Source organism: Vipera ursinii, assembly GCF_947247035.1.
Source record: "Vipera ursinii genome assembly, chromosome: 2".
Classification (NCBI taxonomy): domain Eukaryota; kingdom Metazoa; phylum Chordata; class Lepidosauria; order Squamata; family Viperidae; genus Vipera; species Vipera ursinii.
The window spans coordinates 101,257,797-101,284,456 of record NC_139513.1 but is presented as its reverse complement, the minus strand read 5'-3'; the positions used below and the strand labels follow the sequence as shown (position 1 = coordinate 101,284,456).

The following is a 26,660-nucleotide window of genomic DNA, read 5'->3' as shown; positions in this document are numbered from 1 at the left end:
CAATCAGAAAAAAACATAAAACTAAGTATTTATATCTCAGGAGAATCAATCAGTTGGTATATGGTACAGTACTATTCGGTGACATGCTAATTTTGAATGTTCTTGTCAGAGCTGTTCTATAATGTTATCTCAGATTAGATTTCAGATATCTCAGATTTCATTTTTCTATATAGAGTAAAGCAGTAATTTTGGAAAAGATAAGGTTGGATCCAGAGTACTTCTTTCTTTTGCTGAAAAAAAGCTGGGTGACCTTGAGCCAGTCATTTTTTCTGAGCCCTAGGAAGGACACAATGGCAAATCACTGCTGAAAAAATTGCCAAGAAAACTGCAGAAAACAATTTCCAAAAATCAAACATGATTGAACAGAAGAAGAAAAAAAAGCTTCATCTTAATGTAGTTAGAACTGATAATAGGTAAAGGGCAACTCACTCACCCGCAAAAAACCCTTATGTTATAGAGTGACAGTGTATATACTAAAGTAACCTTATATAGAATGAGCACAAAACTGACATTATATGCAAAAAAAAGTTAAAATGTGACAAGTTGAATAAGATTTTACTTATGCTGTGCAGATTGTGATAGTGAAACAGTCCATACAATCTCCTTATTCTATCATTAGAAAAGAGGTGGGCAGTGTTGGATCAGCACAGTTTGCATATATCATATGTGATGAAATTAACTTAGATTAGAACGTTGAGCATCAAATTACAAATTGGAGGCATGCTGTGTTTTAATATAATTTCATGGCTTATCCTTTATACCTAGAAAAAAAGCTGAAATCGAAAGGTGTAAGCCAGATGTCAATAGTTTTCAAAAATTTCTATCATTCTCAAGCAAGGCAGATGTCTAGACAAGGAAATGTAAACTGTAAGTTTTCTTCTTAATTTCAGCAGGTTTGTAACACTACCTATTTGAACGTAAGTAACGTGAGGAATATCTGTTTACTTCATTCTGATAAAAAGGACCTGGAAGCATTAACTTATTTGAGTAAATACTTCAACAAGAATGAGTGAAACTCGGTTGTGTTACTATGCTTTTTCTATGCTCATATGATTGAGATTTAAAAACTTCTCATCCTACTATCAATTAAATTACATGGGGGGTCAAGATGGCAAGAGATAAGCCATGTTCAGATGTCCTCTTGGTTGTGTGTGTGTGTGTGTTTGTACAGTATTTGTATGCATTCTTTTAGAAGGTGGTATCTGGATGGAAGCAGTGCAGGGTGTTTATTTAGGCTGAGCAGGGGTGTCAAACTGCTGGCCCGTGGGCCGGATGCGTCACACGGAAACCATGCCCACCCCATTGCCGGCAATGGCAAAACCGTCCCGATACGTGACATTGTGAGTTTGACATGTCACTGGAGGCTCAAGACATTTAAGGGAAGGTTGGATTGTAATGATGAGTTGTATACCTGAGGACAGCAGCTCAGTTCATCATCCTTGCCTTGTTTGGTGGATTGCTTGCTTTTCCAGCATTTCCCAGCATTTTTGTGACCTTTTGCAACATCTTGTTGGCTGAGCCTTCTGAGCCACTCATGGTTGGCTGCTGCATTGTGTTATCTTGTCACAGGCTGGACAAGGATCTTTTGGTCTGAGGAGCCAGTTTTGGACTCAGTTTTTGGAAGACTAGCTATTGGTGTTGCTGAGGACTGGACTACTGCTGGATGCTTAGGGGAGAGTGCCATTGGACTCTCTGGGACACTTCTATCAGGCACTCCTACCATAGGTATTTTTGATGGGGACTCTGCTGACAGATGCCTTTGTTGCTACTTGTTTCCTTCTCCATTACTGACTTACTTCCTTTGTGGGATACTGAGGATTTGGCATATGGGTGGTGGCTGGGCCAGAGTGTGTGTTTGTGTGTGTGAGAGAGAGGGGGAGAGAGAGAGAGAGAGAGAGAGAGAAACAGACAGACAGACAGACAGTAGAATAGCAGGCTACTGTGGACACCTTTCCCACCCTCTGAGTAACCCCAAGAAGGTAGGAAAAAAAGAAGAGAAAATCTGGGTTCTATTTGCCTCCGTTGTATTATTTATTTATTTAAAATATTTGTATAGGTTCCCTATCTTATAACGTAACATTTTGGCAGCTCCAATCAAAAGTAAAAACAACGTAAAAATATAATAAAACTATATATACACATTTAAAACAATAAAAACCTGACACCAAGTCATTTAGTCTCTTACTCCAGCTCTTGGGGGAAGAGCCAGTCTTTAAAGTTTTGCAGAAGGGTAGACGCTTGCTGAACTTCAGGGAACAGAATATTCCATAGAGCAGGTGCTGCCATGAAAAAAACATGCTTCCTACCGGTCCTTTTTTTTCCCCTCCAAAAGAGGCACCAGGTCTTATTTTTTTTGGGGGGGGGGGTGTCTTTTCCATAGTCTCACCTTGCAGCGGCAGCCCCGACAACCCTGCCCAGCTGCCCCCCTTTTCTTCTGGGGCCAAAGAAAATGCCTCTGCAGCTGAGAATGGAACTCCAGCCTGCATTTCGCTGTCAGAGGCCTTCCGGAAAGGCCTCTACAGCTGAGCTGTAGATTCAATCCATTGTGGGTTCTTGGCTGCAGAGGCCTTTCCAGAAGGCCTCTGATAACAAAATGCAGGTCGGGGAGCCCTGCAGAAGGGGCCTGGGGAAGCGAGGCAGGTGTCGATTCATGGGAGGCCTGGCTGCAACGGTAAGCATGTGCAGGACACGTGGGGCAGCTCCACCCCTCCACCCTAACTTGATTTTTTAGGCATGTGTCTTGTCCCAAAACTAGGGCTTATTTTTGGGGTAGGTCTTACATTCGGAGAAACACAGTAGCTCCCATCAGGTGGCAATATTTAGGGGCAGGGAATAGGAGCATGCCCACCCTATCTGTTAGACTTGCTAGGAGAGGTAAACGATCTTAGGGAAAGCTGGTTTCGCAGATAACGTGGCCCTATGCCATGTAGGAGTTTAAAGGTTTTGACCAGAATCTGGAATTGCACCTGGAAAGAAACTGGAAGCTAGTGCAGCTTGTGCAGCAGAGGTGTTACCTGGACAAACCTAGGTTGGCCTAGCAAAGAGAGTTGCCCTTTCAGAAACGTGTCCATTTTAAGTATGGCATTAGCTAGGGGACGTGATGGTTGTAATCTAAAACTCGCTTATGGCCTTCAGGGGCACTGAACTCTGAGTTTCTGAATGTGAGATCCTGTTCATTAAGCTGGACTCTACGGATCAGTTGGGACTGTTGCTACGGTACTTTGCTAGCCTCCCTGCTCATAGCAACTTCCCTGCCTCAGCTTCTTGACTTCAGCTCTGGGTTGGCAGTGGAGTTCAGCAGACTTACGGTTCTGGGAACTTCAGTTTGCCTTCCTCTGGAATGTATTCTTAGGTAGCTCAGGAGTTCATGGGCCCTATTACAGCCATGGGCTTTTCCCATTTATATATTGATTGGTTGGTTGATTGATTGATTGTATTTTTTACAACCCATCTCCCTCAGAGGGGGGCTCTCTAGGTTCTACAATATTATCAATGCAGGACAGTTCCATAGCTATATTCCATAGCAGGTCTGCCTATCAGAATAGTGATTATTTGATTTGAACTTGGGGAAGTCTTATCATGGTCACATCATGTCCTGCTTTCCATGGCAAAAGTAAGTGTGGAAAAGCGACATTAGTTCTCTGCCCTTATGGTATACACAGATTGCTGCCCAGGAGTCCTGTTTCAGGTGCCATGAACCCTCCTGGGTAAGGGTGGTGGGGGGAACCCTAAGAAAAGTTTGCAAGGCTGTGCAGAGGATTTTGCTCAGCATCTTTTGGGTTTATTCCCAGTTGGACACTGGTTTTACTGCAAGTCTGGAGGAAATGTGTTCGTGGAGTCTTGCCTGGTTATCTGGGAACAGTTTGAGCCTGTTGAAGTTGAGGAGTTGGACTGGGTCCTTAGGACTGTGAGGTTAGCCACCTAATCTTTAAATCCATGTCCTTCCTGGCCTTTGAAGATGATGTCTTGTATGTGGTTTTGGTAATGGTTAGTTAATTTTTCTACTGCACGCTGCTCAGAGTCATGTCTCATGTGAAGGATGATTATATAAATTAGATTAATAAATTAAATAAATTTATCTTTAGATATTCTTAATAACTGCACAGTAGCAACTAATTCACAAATATGCTCTCTTGGTAATTAAAAAAATATTAACATCAGTATTTCTTCTCTGATAATGCTTCCCACTTTGTTCCATCATTCTTTTTAGAATGCATAATCTTTTGGAAATGCAAACTGGCCATTAACTTGTTCGTTTACAGTATATGGATAACATTATTCTTTTTTTAAACACATGTTATAATACGTTAATATGATTATAACAGCTGCTTTAAAATTAGGTATCAGTTCTAATTTAATGTAAACATAACTAATAATTTTTCTTTTTAGAATTTGCATATGGAGAAGAAGTAAAACCATAATTTCTTTGTTTAAAATTTATTATATTTTCAGCCTAATGAGTATCTGAAAGATAACCCTACAGTAAACAGTTTAATAATTAAATATTGATCAATAAAGTAATAAACAAGGAATATTTAATACAAATGAAGCTGGGTTGATGGGACATTTTGAATTTTTAGAACACATTATAAGTCCTAATAGTAGTTGCTTATTCCTCTGTTGAAGAAGTTGATAAAGAGTGTAGTTTTTTTTCTTCCCTTCATCAGAAAGAAACTTTTACTGTATAAAAATAACAATTCATGATTATGTGCCATCAAGGTGGTGTTTATTCATAGAAATATTTTCTTCATGACAATCTGTCAATAACCTGGTCCTTAAGATCTTCTAATGGTGCACCCATTGCCACTGCAATTAAGTACATACATTTTGCTGTTGATCATTCTCATTTTCTCTTTCCTTCCACCTTTCCTGGCATTATAAACATCTCCAAAAGTTAGATCTTCGTAAAATGTATTTAAAGTGCAGTTACTTAAGCCTGGTCATTTGTGCTTTAGGTTAGAACTCTGGGTTGGTTTGCTTATTTTATTAGCTGTACAAAGCATTCTCAGGAGTCTTCTCTAACACCAAAGTTCAAAAGTGTCAATACTTTTTCTGTTCTGATTTTTCAAGATCCAATTTTCACTTCCACAGTGAAACCTAGTGTCACGGGAAACACCATTATTAGTGCTGTTCTCATCTTTCTATGTACGTATAGACCTATCATGACATCTTGAGTATCTTTTCTGGGGCCTTCATGATTGTTCTATCAAGTTTTAGACCATTTCATGATTGCTTGTCCTTTACTATTGAATTTTTTTTCTCTATTCTATCATTTTCTTGTTGATTATTTGGAGAGGTCCCTGCAGTTTTCTGGGCAAGGTTTTTCAGGAGTGGTTTGCCACTCTCTCTTTCCCACAGCTAAGAGAAAGTGACTTGCCCAAGTCATCCCACTGAATGTTTTCTGCACCTAAATTTCCCTCACTGCCACTCGTCCACTGCATGCTGTAGTAAGCCATTGTTGTCCTTGTGTTTCTTCCTTTATTATATACATTCTTCTCTTTTTTCTGCTCTACTTCATAACTGCAACATATGCACCTGAACCTCATACTTTTAAAGACAGAGCACAGGACTGATTCAGCTTGCTTGCTTGCTTGCTTATTTATTTATTTGATTGATTGATTGATTGATTGATTGATTGATTTATATACTGCCCTTCTCCCGAGGGACTCAGGGCGGTGTACAGGCCAATTAAAATATAACATACATACAAACATACAAAAGTTAAAAATAGATTAAATTAAATTTAGCCCCAAACAAAATAAGTTAAATTATGAAATTTAAAACCCCAATCCCTCAGTCCAGGCCGGCAAGCTCAAATTACCAGGTTTTCAGGTCACGGCAAAAAGAGCGAAGGTCAGGAGCCATCCAGAGCTCCACAGGCAGCTGATTTCAGAGGGCAGGCGCGCTTACAGAGAATGCTCTCCCCCTGGGGGCCGCCAGCCAGCACTCCCTGATCAACGGCACCGTGAGGAGACCCTCTCTGGGAGCGCACAGGGCAATGGGAAGTTGACGCCGGCAGCAGGTGCTCCCGTAAATAATCCGGACCCATGCCATTTAGGGCTTTATAGGTCATCACCAGCACCTTGAATCTCACCCGGAGGACAACTGGGAGCCAATGCAGCTCGCGGAGAAGAGGCGTTACATGGGAGTATCGGGGGACCCCCATCACAACTCGCGCGGCCGCATTCTGTACCAGCTGAAGCCTCCGAATGGTCCTCAAGGGCAGCCCCATGTAGAGAGCATTGCAGTAGTCTATTCGAGAGGTCACGAGCGCATGAGTGACTGTACATAGGGCATCTCGGTCCAAATAGGGCAGTAACTGGCGCACCAGGCGAACCTGGGCAAAGGCCCTCCTGGCCACGGCTCCTATGTTATCTTCCAAACTCAACTGTGAGTCAAGGAGGATGCCCAAGTTGCGAGCCCTATCTATGGGGAGTAACACCTCACCCCCCATAGTTATAGATGGAATAGACTGGATTGCCCGAGATGCCGGTATGTACAACCACTCGGTCTTGTCAGGATTAAGTCGAATCCTGTTCCTCCCCATCCAGACCCGAACCGCCTCCAGGCAACGGGACATCACGCCGAGGGCATCACTGGGTTGGTTTGGGGTGGAGATGAAAAGCTGGGTATCATCAGCATACTGATGATACTGCACCCCAAAACCACGAATGATCTCATCCAGCGGCTTCATATAGATGTTGAACAGGAGGGGCGAGAGGACCGACCCCTGAGGAACTCCACAAACAAGAGACCTCGAGGCCAACCTCTGCCCTCCTGCCAATACCGACTGCGAACTACCCAGGAGGTAGGAGGAGAACCACTGTAAAACAGTGCCACCCACTCCCAACCCCCTGAGGCGCCGCAATAAGATACCATGGTCGATGGTATCAAAAGCCGCTGAGAGGTCTAATAGGACTAGGACAGAGGAAAAAACCCCTGTCCCGAGCCTGCCAGAGATCATTCATCAGCGCAACCAATGCCGTCTCCATGCTGTACCCGGGCCTGAAACCCGATTGGTACAGGTCCAGATAGTCAGCTTCCTCCAAGAACAGAGGGAGCTGATGCGCCACCACGCTCTCAACCTTCGCAAGGAAGCGAAGGTTGGAGACCGGACAATAGTTGTTCAAAATAACTGGGTCCAGGGCAGGCTTCTTGAGGAGGGGCCTCACTACCACCTCCTTCAAGGCAGCAGGGAAGCTACCCTCTCTCAATGACGCAGTTATTACTGTCTGGAGCCAGCCTTGTGTCCCCTCCGGAGTTGCAAACACCAGCCAGGAGGGGCACAGGTCCAATAGACACATGGTGGAACTCAGCCTTGGCATGATCCTGTCCACCTCTTCTGGAGTCACAGGGTCAAATTCTTCCCAGATAACATTCCCAAGACCGCTCGTCTCCCCCCCCATCAGACTCCACCCAGTCTGAGTCCAGACTGGCCCGAATCTGAGCGATTTTGTCCACCAGATGCTGACTAAACTCCTCAGCACAACCCTGCAAGGGCTCCTCCCTCACCTCCTGATTAAGGAGGAAGCAAGTCACTTTAAACAGGGCGGCCGGGCAATTATCTGCGGACGCGATGAGGGCAGTGAAGTAGTTAGACTTCGCTGCCTCTATCGCCACGAGATAAGACCTTGTAGAGGTTCTTAGCCGCAATCGGTCAGATTCTGACCGGCTGGACCTCCAACAGCTCTCTAGGCCCCGTCTCCGATGCTTCTTCTCCCGGAGCTCCGCAGAAAACCATGGAGCCCACTGGGGTCTGCACCGGGTCAGGGGCTGCATGGACACAATGCGGTCAAGTGACTCCGTGGCTGCCCTTTCCCAGGCCTCCACCAAGGCATCGACCGGGCTGTGAGCGAAGGCGGCAGGCACAGACCGAAGTGCCACCTGGAACCGTTCAGGGTCCATTAGGCGCCTGGGGCAGAACCACCTGGTCGGTTCTGCAGCCCAACGATGGGGTGGCAAAGCGGAAGGCCAGCCGCAGGAGATGATGATCGGTCCATGATGGGTTTAATAGCTGGAAATCCCCCTCCCAGATCATCTAGCCACCGACCAGATAAGAAGACAAGGTCGAGTGTGTGACCCCCCTCATGAGTCGGGCCCTGAATTACTTGGGTCAGGTCCATGGCCGTCATGGAGGCCATGAACTCCCGAGCCAACTTTGACGAGTCCCCCAGGGACGGCAGGTTAAAGTCCCCCAGAACCATAAGTCTGGGGAACTCAACCGCCAACCCCGAGAGGATGTCGAGAAGCTCGGGCAGGGCTGCTGCTGTGCAGCTGGGCGAGAGGTACGCCAGTAACAGACCCAACTGAGCCCCAGGGCCACATCTCAGGAGGAGTGACTCACACCCGAGTATCTGGACAACGGTGGCCTCCCATGGACATAAGCTCTCCCTCACAACTACCGCCACACCCCCGGCCCTACCCTGAGCCCGGGGCCGGTGAAGCACACAGAAACCTGGTGGGCAAAGTTCGGTCAGAGGGACACCTCCCTCTGGGCCCAACCAGGTCTCTGTAATGCAAGCCAGGTCCGCATGCTCCTCGACCAAATCTCGAATGAGGGGAGCCTTGGTAACTACAGACCTGGCATTAAAATACACCAGTCTGAGCTCAGGGGCCTGCTCGCCCCTGCTCCCGGAAACATGGGTCAAATCCAGAGGGTTGGAGTGCACCACCGCTTGAAGACAGCGGGGGTGCACTCCCCGATGTTGATACGGCCCTCCGTACGGCCACCTGCTGCCATTCCCAATCGTAGTTGGGATCCGCAACCCCACCCCCCGCTCCGGAGGCGCCCAACCCAAGCCCCACTCCACCGTGACCTGTCCCGAGCCTGGATTGAACATTGGTTGGTGGAAGCCCCCCAAATTCCAACCCAAACTGCGGTCCAACCACCCTCCCTAACCCCTTAAAATATTTCAATAAAAAACAAACCAGGGGCCTCTTCCTAGATTTAAACCAGAGACCCCTGTCCATGCCCAACCATTCCTCAGGGTCTCAACAATTGGGCCCATCATCAAGAGGAGAAGTAGAAAGAAAAGCGGGTCGCACCCAGGAAGGGGGGGCACCCCTGAGGGCGCACAAGTCCGTGTATGTATAGTGTAGGCGAGCCATAGATTATACATGTGGGTCCAGCAAAAGGCAGTCAGATGGTAAATAAAGATGGAATAAATCAGAAGGAACATTGAAGTCCAACACCACCAGTCCAGCTCCACTCTCACTCGAGCTGGATACCTCCAAAACAGGTCAGCAACTGTCCTCTCAGCACGGCCACAGGCCTGATCTGGGAAGTGGAATGGAGTCCCTGCCTTAAAGTCTGGGAAGGAAGAAATCATGCTGACTATTGTGAGCCTCTCATTCCACAATCATCCAAAAAAGTGGAAGATATATCCTTTTGTAATATAAGAATTTACCAGAATGCTCCTTGCCCCTCCCCCCACACTAATTTCCACTCCCACAGGACGCATTTTACTTTTGTGGATGATTGCCATATTCATACAAATGTTTTCTTCTTATGCAAATGCTTTGATAGGTAGAAGTACTTCTAGCCACTCAGCTATGGATATATGTTTAACAACGGTTCAGTGCTTGCCCTTGAAGCATGACAGCTAAATTTGAGGGTTATTTTAAAAAAATGCAGAAAGCCAAAAGTGGAACGTGTCTGCTGAATACCACCATCCATAAACACATTGGAGACCTCTGGACTAAAAAAATGTTACCTGTGGGAGTTGACATGATAAAACCTTTCTTTGGTGGGAGAATGGAAAAACAAGCATGTAACTAACTTAACTTAAGAATTTTGAAGAAGCCCCGGCTTAATTTTGTAACAAATTTACACTGAAATAACAGAAATTTTAAATCATTAGGATTTAAATAATGGTGTAACAAATCAGTGTTCTGTTGCTGAGGTTTTTTGGTTAATACAAAAGAGATGGACGTGCTGAGGTAAATTTGAACTATCTGTTTCGTATAAATAAACACATTTTCCTTCATGATCAAAGATTACATAAACATTAAAGATGAATTTAGCCTGCTTATTGTGTTATAATCTTGGCAGGTAGGAAAATTTGGTGACAATATGACATCTTAAAGCTATTTGCCCTGATAGGTTACGCTTATCAGGAAGAACAGCTTTTAAGCATACTACACTTGGAAATTAATTCTTCTGTTTAGGATTTACATATTAGGTACATGTCCCATATATTATTTGCAACTAGGTGCAGAGAAATAGTCTGTATAATTGGATGAACGATAAATCTTGTGATCACAATTCTATTGTAATATAAGAAATAGGCCTTAGTCATCATTTGTGCTCTTTTGGTTCACTGTGTATTATGGCCTCCTGGGCTTTTGGCTTTTGTTAGCTACTGCTTTGTAGTGAGAAAGCTGAATGCAATGATAATGCCTTAAATGTGAGAAATGGTTTTCCTTCAGCCAAGAATGGTGGAAGTCATTTGCTTTCCCAAATAATAGGTGTTGTTTTGTCTCAATATAGCAAAGATGTTTGGAAACACTTTGTAAGGGGGAAAAACCTATTACTGACTTATATATATCTGCCCATTTTAAAGAAATTATTATTATTATTATTATTATTATTATTATTATTATTATTATTATTATTATTATTATTATTAAATTTATATTTAAATTTATAAATTTAGTATTGAATATAAGTAATACTTCATCATTTTAGCCATTGTCTATCCACTGCAGGATGAAGGTCTCTTCCTCATGTTTCCAACAAATACGGTCCTGAGCTTTCTTTTTGCCAACTGGGCCTGCAACACTTGCTGTTGTCATCAATCCATCTTGTTTTAGGTCTCTTTTGTGGATGCTTTTTGCCAAGTGGGATCCATTCTGTGACTGCCTTGGTCCATCTGCCATCAGTTCTTCTTGCTATGTGACCACCCCATTTCCATTTCAATTCTTTTACTCTCTTGATGATATCATAGGTCTTTCTTCCTTGTCTTGTAATCTAGTTTTGTAATGTATTTCTCAGGTAATACATATTACCTTAGAAACTTTGAAAGAATATATATCTGTCTGGCTTGTGTGGTATGCTTAATACTATTTGCACATAATAACCTTGATGTAAAATATTTCCTAACTTAAGCCAAATTTAAGCAATCCTAGTTTGCTGAAAATAAAAGTGGACATTCCTATTTTTCTGCTTATAATTTGTCAAAATAATGAAAAACTCAAGTTAATTCCTAAAGAGCTACTCTATGGATTAGCTTTGTATGAAAACATGTTTGAGTAGAGTATGTTATAGAACACAGAGATCTTTGCTCTCAAAAACTGCTGATTTATATCTTCTAGGAAAATATGATATTAATTTCTCGCTGGAAGATATATTTGTTCATATCGTATAAACTGGACTTAAGTCTCATTCTTTGGAACTGGCTTAGGGGTCTTTGATGGAGCCCATAAGGTGATGTAAGCCAGGGCTTTTCAACCTTTTCACCCATTGTACCACTTTTAGGATATGGCAACATCTGAGTACCACCAGTCGCCTAGCAAGGTGTCGAAAACTTGACCAAAAAAAAGGAAAAAAGTGATGAAGTACAGGTAGTCCTCAACTTACAACAGTTCGCTTAGTGACACTGAAAAAAGTGCCCCCCAATCCACAGCCGAGCAAGACACCTTCCTGCCCGCCCGGTGGTGCTCTTCCTCCTGTCCGAGGTTTTCATTGTTGTGAGCATTTCTATTGAGGATTGGCTGCTGGGGTGGGCTGGGGGTGTGTTTGGTTTTTATTCCCCTCCCCCCTCTGCTGGGTGGTTGCAGCAGGCTTTGGTCACTTCACATGACCGTGGGACACTGTGATCCTCATAAATATGAATCAGTTGGCAAGCATCTGAATGTAAATCACAAGACCCTGGAGATGCTGCAACATTCCAGCTGATTGGCGCTTCTTCTGGGCTCAGAAGCGCCAGTATCAGTGCCAAGCTCCAGCTGGAGCCTGGCGCTGATCCTGGTGCTTCCGCTAAGCCCTGACAGCCCTATAGCTCCAGCCATCTCTCGCTCAGGCTTGTGCGGCGCTGCCACCAGTTCAGCTCATTCCCCTCCCCCGCTACCACTTTTCTAGGATGGTTGCGTACCACCTGACAGGTGCCAATGGACCACAGGTGGTACCCGTACCACTGGTTGAAAAGCCCTGATGTAAGCCATGTTTGGTATAATAATTTCACAGGTGTGGTGACTATTTTAAAATGATTGTTTAACTGTATCAAGCAAATATGACTAAATATTTCATTGAGATTCTTAAAAAGAATTTAAGAGGACACCTTTTATATTATAGATTTAGTAGCGTGATCTTTAGCTGCTTTATAATACATCTAATCTGTTCCCTCTATCTATTGTCAGAAAATTGCATTTACCCTAAGGAATTTGAGGTTGTTTCAGAACCAGTTATATTAATAACATGTCTGTGCAAGAAAAGTTATATAAACTTTTATCACTTACGCTGTTATAAAATAATGGTATTCTGTGTGTTTCATTGTAGATTCTCTCTGGGATAAAGAGCTGTGAACGCTTTAGGGGTTAAGCAGTAAAAGAGTCATTGAGAAATACTTTAGATTAGTTTCAAATTTCTCTGGAGATCTTTTCAAGCTAGTCAGGAAGAAAATAAGATTCACATATTGTTCCATAGGTGCCATATGAGTGGTAGAATAATAGAAATGGAACGGAAATCTCACTTGCATTCTGCTTATCTGAAAAGAGATAAACTACAGATATTCAGCATATAGTTTATGCAGTTAGATAATATCTGAACAATACCCAGACGGCGTGAGTGTGTGTATGTGTGTATTATCTATATGATACACATCTAATACACACACACACACATACATATGCATACACACACATATATGGAATGAATAAATAATAGACAAATATTTTCAAAGTAGTATCTGTTGCTTCATTTTTATGATGGAAAGAGAGGAACTAGAGCTTAGGTTTACCTGTTCCTAATACAATGCCTTAACCACTCAACTAAATAAGTTCTCCATTGATACAAAAAAATAATTTGCATTGTGCAGACTGCATGCCTGAACAATGGATCTTATTTGGAACATAATGTGCATAGAAATATCAAAAGGTACTTCAACGAGGTGAAGAATATAGCTATTGATATCTGACTTAAACTACTCTACTCCTGAGAAAGTAATAGAAGTTGATATAAAATATTGTTGGTCATGTTTTAATAGCGGTCAAAGCTTCAAATCTTTGCACAATTACTAAAAAGCCAATGCCACTGATTCCAAAGGACTAAATTCAATAAACATGGCAGAAACAATATTGTCTCAGGCAGTGGTGGGATTCAGATATGTGAACAACCAGTTCTCTGTGTGGATGCCACTTCCGGAAGTAGATGTCACTCCTGGGCCTAGGCAACAAAAATTTTATCTACTGGTTCTGCCGAAGTAGTGCAAACCAGTTGAATCCCACCACTGCTCAGGCCTTTAGTCAATTACATTTGCTTATTTTAAGCTTTAATATGGCATTGCTGTACATAACTAAATAAATGGACTGCATTGATTAGTAAACAGAATACTGCTAAAATTGATTTTGAAAACAAAACTGATAGAAATGCTCATATGCTTTTACTATTCATAATTTCTCAGAATGTTCTAGAAGCCAAGGTTTTCTTGTAAAAAGTAATTTGTCACCTTTACAAATGTGTAATGACCTAGATTTTTTTTTCTCCAAAAGGGAAATGCTCTTGTCTAATTGGAAGCATTCAAATGTTTTTTCAACAGCTTGAAAATATAATTTGTGTTTAGAAACTCCCCAGAGCTGAGAAATACTGTATGTAAACAAAAGAAGCATTTTGTTACATTAGCAAATAGCATTCTGGTGGCCTTTTCTATATTGTTTACTATTTTAGAACTATGAGTAAATCAAATAGAATGTAGAAAATTACCTATGGCTGATTCAGAGCTAGTTCATATATACCTATTAATCCATGACTTAAGCATAAAATAATGATCTGCATGTATGAGTCGTTAATCACAGTTCAAATCTTTGTATACTGAAACCTTGATTTTCCAAACCTCGGTTTTTCCGAGTTTGCACACAGTAGATAACATTTTGTTACAGTATACATTTTGTTACAAATATATGTATACACAGTGTGTTTGTGTGTATGTATGTCTGTATACACTTTGTTACAGTATATATGGTAATCACACTACTATGTAACTTGAAGCTTTCACAGTTAAATTAATCTTTCTCCATGTGTTGTGCATTTTAGTTTCCCAGTTCATCTTTGCTGTTTCCTGACCCTGTTTTAAAGGTTCAAAGTCCTTTTCAAAGTATAGCGTGCAGAAGTGGACATACTCAAGAAATAATCAGCCCAGTTAAAAATAATGTGGAACCATCAGTTTCTGTGCTTTGAAATTATACTTGTCCTAAAATGGCATTTATATTTTTTCTAGATATATCACTTTGCTGCTCCATAATCAGTTTGTAGTCCACTACTATTCTAAGATCTTTTACATAAGTCCTATTACCAAGTCAGGTGTCTCTGATTGCATACCTATCTATGCATTTGAAGTTTGTTTCTAACTGCAGAACATTGCAGTCTGTAAAAAAGTATTTTCCGATTACGATCTTTTGGATTTTCTTCTTCTTCTAGGTATTAGCTATCCAGACCAATTTTATATCTTTTGCAAATACGCATTTTGCATTTCTTTTTAGCTTTTTCCAAATCATTAATAAAAATATGAAAGAGCAGAATGTCCAGGAATGATCCTTGTGGAACCTCACACAAAACCTTTCTAATGTTTGTTAAGGAACCAGTAATGAATATTCTGTAGAAGCAGTTTTTAAACTAGTTATGTATTCACTTAATTGTCATGCAACACAACCCACCCTCACAAGCTTTCTTATCAGAAAATGATGGGATATTTTATCCAATACTTTACTGAAATTAGAATACCTACAGTAGCCTGACAGTCTGTTATATAAGTTACTGCAACAGAAAAATGGAATGTGGCTTGGTAGGCAAGATTTGTTCTTGATAAATGAGCTCTGATTTCTTGTAATCATATTTTCTTCCAAATGGCTTACAGAGTAATCTTTTAATGATCTGAACATAATTTATTGTGTTTGTCTAAAAGTCATTTAGCTTTTCATTTATTCTCCAGGATTTCTCACTTAATATGTAAAGTTTTACTCAAACCATCAACAGGTACTTTCAGTACTTTAGCATGCAATTCATTTGAACTTAAAAAATTCAAGGTAAGTAAATTCCCTATTTTAGGATTGAATGAATATCACTTTAGCCTCATCTTGTGTTCTTCCTCAACAGTCACCTTGCCCTTCACCTATTAAGGACATGTCTATAGAGAAATAGGGAGAGAAACATAATGGCGGGGCAAGATACTGAACATGTTCATCCCTCTCATAAATGTTAAATCAAATAGGTTAAAATGGACAAATAAGGCTTTTATTACTTTCAAAAGTGAAGCTCAGTGTGCATGTAATACCATGCTAAAGAATTCAATGAGTGATTATAGGTTGTTGTGTTTTTTTTTACTTCATTTGTGGGACTAAGTATTTTGCTAGTTCTTCAGAGATTTATAGCTGCTAAGAGATACAGAAATAAATCATCCACTAGTGCTGGCGTGACTCTTTCTCCTTCAAGACTGAGTCAGGAAGGAAAAGAATCAGTTGTTAAGCACGTGTGAAGGTTAACTACAGTGTAAGAAATCTCCTTTATTACAGCCAGTAAACTTCCCCTGGTATTACAGTAGTCTGTGACTTTAGTAGCTCTGTTCAACCATGGGGTCTGGAGCATTTCATTTCTAACAGACAGGGAGATAAATACACAATTTGTGTTCCAAGAATGAGTTATGAAGTCTTCATAGATGAAGTGTTTGATACAAATAATCTGTGATGGTTTTATTTCACCTTTAGTGCTAAGCATAAACTTAATCCTTCATTGGGCATTTAAGTACAACAGGAATGATAGTTTCAGAGAATAATGTCAGAAAGAGAGTTTTTCCCTTCCACCAACAGCAAGCAACCGTGCAAACTCACATAAGGTATAGTAAAAAAAATATGGGATATGGGATGGCCGTTTTCCCCCTAGTTTTTCATCGAATGACAGTAGGCAAAGATATTTTATTTAAGATTACAGGTAGTCCTCAACCTACAACAGTCCACTTAGTGACTTTCAAACTTACAACAGCAATGAAAATAGTGACTTATAACCATTTTCACAGTTACAACCTTTGCAGCATCCCCAAGGTGATGTGATCAAATTTCAGATACTTGGCAACTGGTTCACACTTATGACCATTGCTGTGTCTCAAGGTCCTATGATCACCTTTTGCAGCCTTCTGACAAACAAGTCAGTGGGGAAGCCATATTCACTGAACAACCAGGTTATGTGGCAAGAAAGGTCATAAAATGGGGCAAAACTCACTTAACAAATGTCTCACTTAACAACAGAAATTTTGGGCTCAATTGTGGTCGTAAGTTGAGGACTACCTCTATTATTTCAATAGTAGAGTACTGACTAAATGATGTTTTCTGCACAATTTTGTGCGAGACAAAGCCAAATTTGGGGGTTGGTAGAAATGAAGATGATTGGAACTCATTTTTGTTTCTGAAGGATTGGGGAATAAAAATAGCATTGAGACTCCCCTCCAGCCACATAGAATGATTTAAATTTATGGCCATATAAACATACTTTAATAGAGTTTAGGGCTACAGTTAGGTACAGTTAACCTATTTATTGATATATGTTATTCTAGAACAAGGTAGACATTCCAAGCAATAAAACTTAATGTAAATGAAGGTTTGTTTATGCATGTAAGCTGTTTGCTTTTGCCTTTATGATGAAGACTGCACAGACCAAAAAGACCTGATCTTTGTATGATATCCAGACTATGTTACTGTGTAATTAAATGCAAGGTAATAAGACCATTAAACCAGAATTCATTATGGAGTTACAAATCAGGGTTGCAAATCACCATAATCCTGTACTTGAACATCACATTAAATTGTTTCTTCTTAGTTTGTTAACCGGATGTTATGAAAGAAAAAACAGAAAAGTACCAAAAAGAAATTGATTTTAGATAAGATACAATTTTTAGCTTTGGATGTCTGAATTCAGAAAGTGTTTGTTGTGGTATACGAATCCAGAAAATTATGATCTGCAGTCACAAATACTGTCCCCAAGCATAATAGCTATCTTTCATTCCTTTATTTCTCACTTTTCTAATGCCAAGATTAGATTTTTTGTGTGAAAAATGCTCTTAATTTAAAAATGTAAATTATGTAACATTAAAGAGTTTTTGATCTATTCTCAATAAAAAATTATGATACAGATTTTCCTTTTCATGGTTAATAGGAACACACATTTCTTGACTCATTCCATCCTTAGAAAGTTCTCTCAGAGCAGCTGGCCAACCAAGCCATTGTACTGAATGTTAGTTACTGCATTAGGGTGTGTATGTGTGTGTGTGTATACACACACATACACATACACAAACGTGATAGCAATAGCACTTAAGATTTATATAGCACTTCATACAGCCCTATCAAAGCAGTTTACAGAGTCAGCATATTGCCCCTAACAATCTGGGCCCTCATTTTACTGACCTTGGAATGATGGAAGGTTGAGTCAACTTTGAGCTGGTGAGAATCGAACTGCTGGCAGTCAGCAGAATTAGCCTACAATACTACACTCTAACTACTCTGCCACCACAGCTGTGATAACACAGATGACCATGACTTTAGGACACTTAACATCTATATTCTTCTTACTTTCTTGGTTTTAAAGAAATATTTGCAATTTATCTAAAAGGAACAATCAATTTCAGCACATCTAGCACAGATTATATTAATAGAAACCAAGGATTATATAGATTATAGAGCTTTGTATTTACAAAGGAATACTATGCGTTCTAATTTCAATTAAAAATATTTTTTTAAATTTTTAATTAAAATTTTTAATTTTTTCCCGCCTTAATAGAATTCTAAGCTTCAATCAGTATGATCAATATGTTAAAATTGTAACTAAATAATTGGAGGAACTTTTTAATTAGTGACTTAAGAGTTTCATTTTAGAGAAGCAAGTTTTGTTCTAATTGATACAATAAAAAGCTGCTGAAGGGAATATGGGAAAGATAATCGTGATATTCAAAGTTTTGTTTTGAATAATACACTGATGTAATTATTTAAATATATGGAATTTGAAAACATTAATAATTTATACCTGTATTTAACTCTCAGTAACAATTAAGTTTAACAAATGAAAATGCAAATATATCTTTTGTTTATCCAATTTATTATTTGAGACAAGGTTTTATGCAAAGAGAGTATTACTTAGGAATGGTAATTTCCAGCAGGTAAATATATGTAGTGTCTCTCTAACTGTTGAGATCTTGAGATAAAATATGTTGAACCCTTAAGTTATAGTCTATGTTACAATGTTTATGATTGAGGAGGCATGTTTTTTTTATTTATTTATCAAAATTGTATAGCTGTCCATCTTGCCAAAAGCAGCTTAACCATGCTGAACATGAGAAGAGTTATATTTATTAGTAGATATTTCTTCATAATATAGATTTATATGACTAACAAGAAATATACTAACATATTGATTAAAACTAATTAAACATACTGCATGGTATAAAACCCAACAGATACCACCCCAAAATAGGGCTGCCAATTATTTAGGCCCAATGCTTGGGGGAAGTTCCAGGTTTTTAAGGTAAAGGTAAAGGGTCCCCCGCACATGCGTGCTAGTCGTTTCCAACTCTAGGGGCCGGTGCTCATCTCCATTTCAAAGCCGAAGAGCCAGCGCTTGTCCGAGGACGTCTCCGTGGTCATGTGGCCGGCATGACTGGATGCCAAAGGCGCACAGAACGCTGTTCCCTCCTCACCGTAGTGGTCCCTATTTTTCTACTTGCATTTTTACGTGCTTTCGAACTGCTAGGTTGGCAGAAGCTGGGACGAGTAACAGGCGCTCACTCTGTTACGCGGCACTCGGGATTTGACCCGCCAAACTGCCGACCTTCTGATCGACAGGCTCAGCGTCCTAACCCACTGAGCCACCGCGTCCCTTCAGGTTTTTACAACCTTACAAAAAGTCAGCAAATTGGAACACACTGAATCTCAGGAAACCTGATTCCCATAGGCATAGGGGGTGCACTGCAACGGAAAATGTATCCACTATTTGATTCAAAATAGCTTCTCAGTTTAAAGAGCTTTGCCCCAATACTTTTAATATATTCATACAACATGTTGAGCCCTATTAGTTGGGGTATTGTGCTCAGTCCTAATTGTTTTGCAGGTTTTGGCTTTGTGTGTTGTGTAAATCTAGCCACTGCATGTTTGCCAATGTTACTAAATCAAACATAGGGGCAGGATTATATCAGTGTACAATGTATTGAACTTTAGCAACTGAGTACAGTTTAGACTGTAAATTATGGTCCAGCGCCTAAATGAAAAAAAAAATCAAAGCATTGTATTCCACTTTGTCTAAACAGAATTTCAAGGCAAACCATAAAAAAACTACACTCACTCTTTTTATGTAGTGCAAAAGACTATGCATTCATAAAACCATCCAGGAAAGGTAATCCTTAATACTTCTGCAAAGCACATGCTTGTGATTTCTTAAGATGTCATGGTGAGATATAAAGATGTATGTAGACAGTTATGGTATCTAAAATCAGCATATTCTAAAACTACAAAAAACTAATTGTACGGTTATAAAACTATTTTGTGATTATAATACACAAAATAACAAAGAAACTTGCAGGAAAAAAGAAGGTCTTTAAAACTTTGGATACACTAGTCATTGGTAAACACTGCTTCAGCTATAGTTAGCTCATGCTCCTGAAATTCATCTTGCAAAATCAGAAAAGCAAAATAAAAAAAAAATCCAAAAGTAATCTGGTCCTGAAATAATTGTTATTTACAAATATCTGGATGAATGGACATATCTCCCATTCTTTTCTGAAAACCAGACATACGTGCCTTGGAAGCCTGTTAAAATTGAGCACCAGCCATTAAGAAAGCCCTACTCCCGGGCCACCAAATAAGAAACACCTCCCCCCCCAAGACCACCAGTAAGCCTCTCCAGCTGATCTTAATGCACAAGTCTTATGATGATCTTTTAAGAACTTGAGTAATAAGCTGTTTATGGTTTTAGAAACTACAGTAATATACTGTAATTATATTTGTAGTAGCTCACAAGCATTCAGAGTGGTGCTTTAGGGATTACATGGCATTAAATGATCCTATTTAAGTATTCCACATTGTATTCTGCTTCTTGGTATTGTCAAAGACAGCCCCATGGAGAATGGACTGAAGTAATCCATCCAAGTGATTATTTGTATATAGGTCATTTATACTAGGCTGTGGTCCATGTATGGTCATAATGGGGATACCCATTATTTTAAAATTCACGTTCATATAACTTGAGATAGCAAAACCTCTAAGCCAAAAGATTGCCCATCCCCACTCCCTTTTAGGGAGAATAATTTGATTTAGCCATCAGATAATAGTAGCAGAAGAAAAGCAAGCTAGATACTGATGCTTCATCTGATTACCAGGATTTACTGAGATATATTTTTTGTAGTGAGCCTTAAAAAATAGAACAGTCCAAGCCAAAATATATTTGTTGACCTATCTGTCCTTGTGGTTTATAAACAAATGACAAAATGAATTTGCACCACACACTAAGCTATTTGTTGCAATCAGTAAGCCAACAATAAGAGGATTTTACTTTATTCGTTTAACACATACAGGTAATTCTTGGTTAATTATAGCAATTGGGACTGAAATTGCTGTTGCTGAGTGATATGGCATGGTATCACATGCCCTATGTAGCAACAGCAGTTCTGGCAGTCCTGGTTGATATCATTAAGTGAGGATCATGGGGGTTGTTAACCAAGAACTTCCTGTGTCCCATAGCTTATGACTTCCTGCCAGCTTTCCTACTGATTTTGCCTGTGGGAAGCAAGGGAATGTTGGAAATCATAATCACATGATCATGGGGCTGCTGTGATGGTTTGAACTCTGAGGGCTGGTCAGAAGTAATTTAATTTGTCTTTAAAGTAGGTTTTACAAATCATCTTATCTGATGACAAGTTTCTCAGATTAGACTTTGTTCCAAGCAATACTTAGGCAAATCGAGTGAAGAAAAGAGTTGGAAGTTTCAACAAGTTCCCAGTTGCACATATCTCTAATGTAAGATCTGAATTTCACCAAAGGGAAAGTATTGTATGTACATGTCTATAGCATATACGTACCCACATAAATTAAGAATTATATACTGTGTAGAAACAGTATATAATGTTTATTCATGTTAAATAGTTAATTACCGTACGTTGGTTGCAAATACACCACATGCACTGTTCTTTTCCTATAGATTTATTATGTATTTGTATACATGACCCCAAAACTGAAGAAAACATTCAGTGAAACACTTGATTTATGCATCCGATACATGGAGCCTGAAACTGCAATTTGTTTTTAAGTTTATCAAGACTAGTGCGGAGTGTTGTTTTCCTATACCAGAGACCTTAATAAATGTGATAGTGAGTAGTGTCTTATTTGGTCTCTGGAATATGCTTTGGAAGAACTGCTGATCTGGTTTGGCCCAGTACACAATTTTTTATGTTTGAATTAAATCATTTGACAATTGCTGCTTGATATGGAACCATTTTGAAAATATTGGGATTAGGGAAAAATCAGCAAAAAAATAAATATTTGTGAAGAGAGAGTGGCATTTGGAGTTGAGTTACATTTGTTATTTTAAGTATGTCACTAACAGACACTTTATCCCTAGAAGAAGCTATCATTGATACATTTACAAAGGGACCAACTTAATAAATGTATTGTTGAGTCCTTTTATCGGGTGGAATAAATGGATAAAAAAAATGTAACGGGTGGGGTTATATAGCTCTCACAAGATCTGTCTCCAAATAAAAATGAAATTCTTAAGTTCAGGAGTCAAGGCACTTGTACAGCATAATATTCAGTGCTATTGTTGGTCAAATAATAGAGTTTTTGTTATGCCATACATATTAATATATTTATCAAATTTAGGTATCACCCATCTCACTTATAAAGTGACTTTCACTTACAAATAACTGAATAGTGTGTAAGCTATATTAAAAGAAAAGAAAAAAACAATATTGCCTTATAACAGGAAACAAAATAATTTTGTTTTCTTTTTTCCATTATTATGAAGATCCTGCAGGATGCAAATATACAGGAAATATGTGTATTCTTTTCAGATTTGAGGGGGCTGTAGGGGTAAGAATACTTGGGAAGCTCATTATAGATAAATAGATTCTGAAAATTCAGACAATTATGAGTCTTACTGCTATCAATATTTGTACACGAATAACTGTGCCCAAGCCCAGCCCTGGAGCTTCCCTCTGCCAGAGTTGGGATGTCGTTTGAGGCTCACCCTCCAATCCCGCCTTCCGTCCCTCAGTCCATTGAGGCTCTGTTCGCAGAATAACGACACATTCCAAGTTTCCTGGTGGTCAAAATTGTTCCATTGTCCCCCAAATCCCATTAGCCAGTCAACCTCCAAGGGAGTCGTTTAAGTGAGGAGGTTGAGGAACAAGAGGCCAAATCCCCCCAGAAGGTTCTAGACCAGACATGTCAAACACAAGGCCCGGGGCCTGGATCCGGCCCGTGAAGTGGTTTCATGTGGCCCACGAAGCCATCCTGGAAACAGTGAGGGAACGGCCCCCACTGCCTTGGCCCTGGCCCAGAGACCCTCCTTCTGCCAGAGACCCTCAGATTTGCCCCACTACTGCCCAGGCCCCCATAGGCAGCCTTGATGCGAATGATGTAGAGCTGGCCACGCCCACCCAGTAGGCCATACACACTCTAGCCACACCCACCCAGTAGGCCCCGCCCACCTGAGGGCAACCGCAATGCTGATGCAGCCCTCAATGAAATTGAGTTTGACACCTCTGTTCTAGACCCTGAGCAGCGCTTGTAGGTGTCATCCTCCTTGGGCTGCCCAGACCAGAAAATCAACTTCCCAGATGGCTAAAATCTACTTTTATTGAGATTGGCTGCAATAATCAAATTTTTCAAATCTGATTGTGCTGAGGCTCTTTCTCCTCCTTCTGTGAATCAGGGAGGCAGCTGCCTGAGAAACTTCCACATTTTCTCTTGTAGTTCTAGGCTTGAAAAATCCTTTAGCCTCTTTTGCCTAAGAGGCAGGTTCTCCATTGTCAGTCGAGCCGGCCACACCCAACCAACCACGCTTACCTAGTTGTGGCGACCCAGCCATGCCTACCCATCCACCCCCATCTTCCCCTTTGAGGGCAACCATACTGTAAAGCTGATGCGGCCCTCAGTGAAATTGAGTTTGACACCCCTGATCTAGAAGAAGATTACTAAGAATTAATGCTAAACTTACTTGCATCTCATGAGATGTCTTTAATACATGATTTTACCCTGGGGGAAAAATATGGAAGATTTTGTTGTGTTTTATCAGTAGAACTTTAATTAGCAAGCAATTGGAATGGATGACCCTAAGATCTTTTCTAATTCTCTGATTCTATTACCAAATAGCAGTGAGGTGGTAAAAGCAAGCTGTACACTTACAGTATGTAGGATTTTTTTTTATTTTTTTATTTTTTTAAAAAAAGCAACAGTGGTTGATCAATCCAAAATTGAACAAGTCACATCTGGGCTAAGAACCTCCTCATCACTGTAATTGCATTACAATGTTCCTATGTGGTACAAATATTCCTGTGTGGTACAAATATTTATAACCATAGTTTTTTTTTTGTTCAAATCACAATTTACAACATATGCACTTGTTTCATATTTATTTAGGCTAGACTGTATTTATATTCAGCTGTACAAAATCTCATTTCCTAGGATTATGCAAACATTTTTAAATATGCATATGAAATGGATTGTGTGTTTTTGTCATAATAAAAACTATTGCAGTTTTGCTTCTGAAAATCACATTTACCAGACACACGTCTTTTTAACTGTTTGTATAAAATCATGATTACATGGCTTATAAATAAGTCATTTCATTTATTAAATAATTCATGATATGCAGTGTAAAGTATATACGGTAAGTCATACAAGCATATATATAATTCATTATATAAATTTTACATGGAAGAAAAAAAGTGACAGTGCAATAGTTATCGTGTCTGTGCTGCATATTGGGAAAAGTACAATAAAAATACTTCAAGAAAAATTATACTGTTTGATTTATGTTGTATTGTGGAAGAGAAGGAGGAAGAGGAGATAAATTAAAGGAAAAGCAATTGGTGCTGTAATTGATGGGAAGGCCTGCAATGGTTAGATGAAACATGATTCTGAGTAATTTTTTAACTGAGAAAGCACAATGATATATCAAAGGTGCTGCAGAAATGCATTCTGTCTTGATAGTATTGTTAAGAGTTGTTTGTTGCAAGTCAATTCATCGCAGGTAAACAGAATCTAAACAATTCTTTGCAGTTTCTATGATATATAAATGAGAGATAAAGCTTAGTTTTAAAATCTTGATTAGCAACAGGTATCTTAAGATTTTTAAAAAAAATCCTCAACTGTCAGATGTCTCACAGAAAAAAAAATGTAAACATCTACCTATCCACTATAACAATCAAGATAAATCAATGGCTCAATTATATTCTAAAGAAAGACATAATCATATAAATAATTAATATGATAGCAAACATAAAGTAACTTAAAATCATGTTATTGATATCGTTCCTGGAAAAGAAGAATTTAAAAAAAAAAACTAAAAAGTTTTCTTTTTGATAAAGAAAACATGGACACCACTTATAGTCTTGGAAAATATGAAAGTAAGGCAGTGTCCCCATGGGCCAGTCATTTAGGAACTGTTGCGTCAACTTTTTTCTCATAAGTTTTCTTTTGATTTGAATTTAGCTCTATGGTGGTAAATCATAGACTGAATAATGAGAAAAGAACAGGTTAGCTTTAATAAGAATAGAGGAGAAAATTATGTTGAAGAGGAAGAATAAATTGTAGTTGGCTTGGATTTCAAGTCTAACTTCTGCATAGCTTAGGTGAGAGGAAGTTTACAGGTGATGTTCTGTAAAGAATAATGTAAAAAAGGATTTCTGTGTTACATGGTACATATTTACACCAAGGGAACAACGAAAGCTTCCCATAGGGAAAATTAGAGAATATGTAATAATACAATATAACAGTAACAATAATATAATATAATAATATAATATAATTAATGTAATATAATATAATATAATAATATAATAATATAATATAATATAATATAATATATAATATAATATAATATAATATAATATAATAATATAATATAAATAGAATAGAATAGAATAGAATAGAATAAATATAATATAATATAATATAAAATCAAAACCTGGGAAAATACTGGGAAAAATAATCAAAAAACAGATCTGTGAATATCTAGAAAAAATAAAGTTATAACTGGTAGCCAACATGGGTTTGTTAAAAGCAGATCATGCCAAACATCTTTGACAGAGTGACTAAATTAGTAGACCAGTGAAATGCTATGGACATAGTATATTTAGACTTCAGCAAGGCATTCAACAAAGTAGATCACAATCTTGGTAAGCAAGAAAAACATCACTACCAGATGGATTTGTAACAGTCTGACAAACCATACTCAACAAGTAGTCCTTAATGGTACTACATCTACATAGAAGGAAATAAGCAGTGGAGTATCACAACGTTCCGTCTTAGGCCCAGTATTCTTAAATATCTTCATAAGTGACTTAGATGAGGGAATAGAAGGGCATCTCATCAAATTTGCAGAGGACACTAAGCTGGTAGGAATATCCAACACCCCAGAAGACAAACTCAGGATCCAAAAAGATATTGACAGACTTGAATAATGGGCCCTATCCAACAACATGAAATTTAATGTGAAGAAAAGCAGGGTTTTACATTTAGGCAGGAAAAACCAAAGGTACAAGTATAGATAGGCAAAACCTGGCTCAAAAACAATAAGTGTGAGAGGGACCTTGGAGTCCTAGTCTAGTGGATCCAAACATGAGCCAGCAGTATGCAGCAGCTGCCAAAAAAGCTAATGCAATCCTTGGTTGTATAAACAGAGGCAGAGAATCAAAATCGTGAAGTATTAGTACTGCTTTATAAATCCTTAGTAAGACCACACCTGGACTACTGCATCCAATTTTGGTCACCACATTGCAAAAAAGATGTTGAAACTTTGGAAAAATTGCAAAGAAAGGCAACTAAGATGATTAAGGACCTGGAGACAAAAATGTATGAAGAATGGTTGCAGGAATTGGGTATGGCCAGTCTAGAGAAAAGAAGGACTAGGAGTGACATGATAACAGTATTCCAGTCTTTGAGGGGCTGCCACAAAGAAGAGGGGGTCAACTTATTTTCCCAAAGCACCAGAAGGCAAGATAAGGAACAATGGATAGAAACTAAATCAAGGAGAGAAGTAACCTGGAATTAAGGATAAACTTTCTAACAGTGAGGACAAATAACCAGTAGAACAGCTTGCCCTCAGAAGTTGTAGGTGTTTCATCACTGGTGGCATTTAAGAAAAGAATGGACAGCCACCTATCTGAAATGGTATAGGGTTTCCTGCTTGAGCTGGAGGTTGGACTAGAAGACCTGCAAAGTCCCTTACAGCTCTATTCTGATTGAAATTG

At 39.3% G+C, this 26,660-nt stretch overlaps 1 protein-coding gene across 2 annotated transcripts in view; it reads left to right on the top strand.

The window, feature by feature from the left end:
- Positions 1 to 26,660, top strand: part of WWC1 (WW and C2 domain containing 1) — a 100,798-nt gene that overhangs the window by 23,230 nt on the left and 50,908 nt on the right. Inside the window, exon 2 of one of the 2 annotated variants that reach the window (XM_083355387.1) lies at positions 766 to 867. The exons of the other annotated variant lie outside the window; for it this stretch is intronic. The gene's annotated coding sequence lies outside the window, so the exon portion shown is untranslated. The remainder of the gene's footprint in view (positions 1 to 765; positions 868 to 26,660) is intronic. 2 annotated transcript variants of the gene reach the window in all.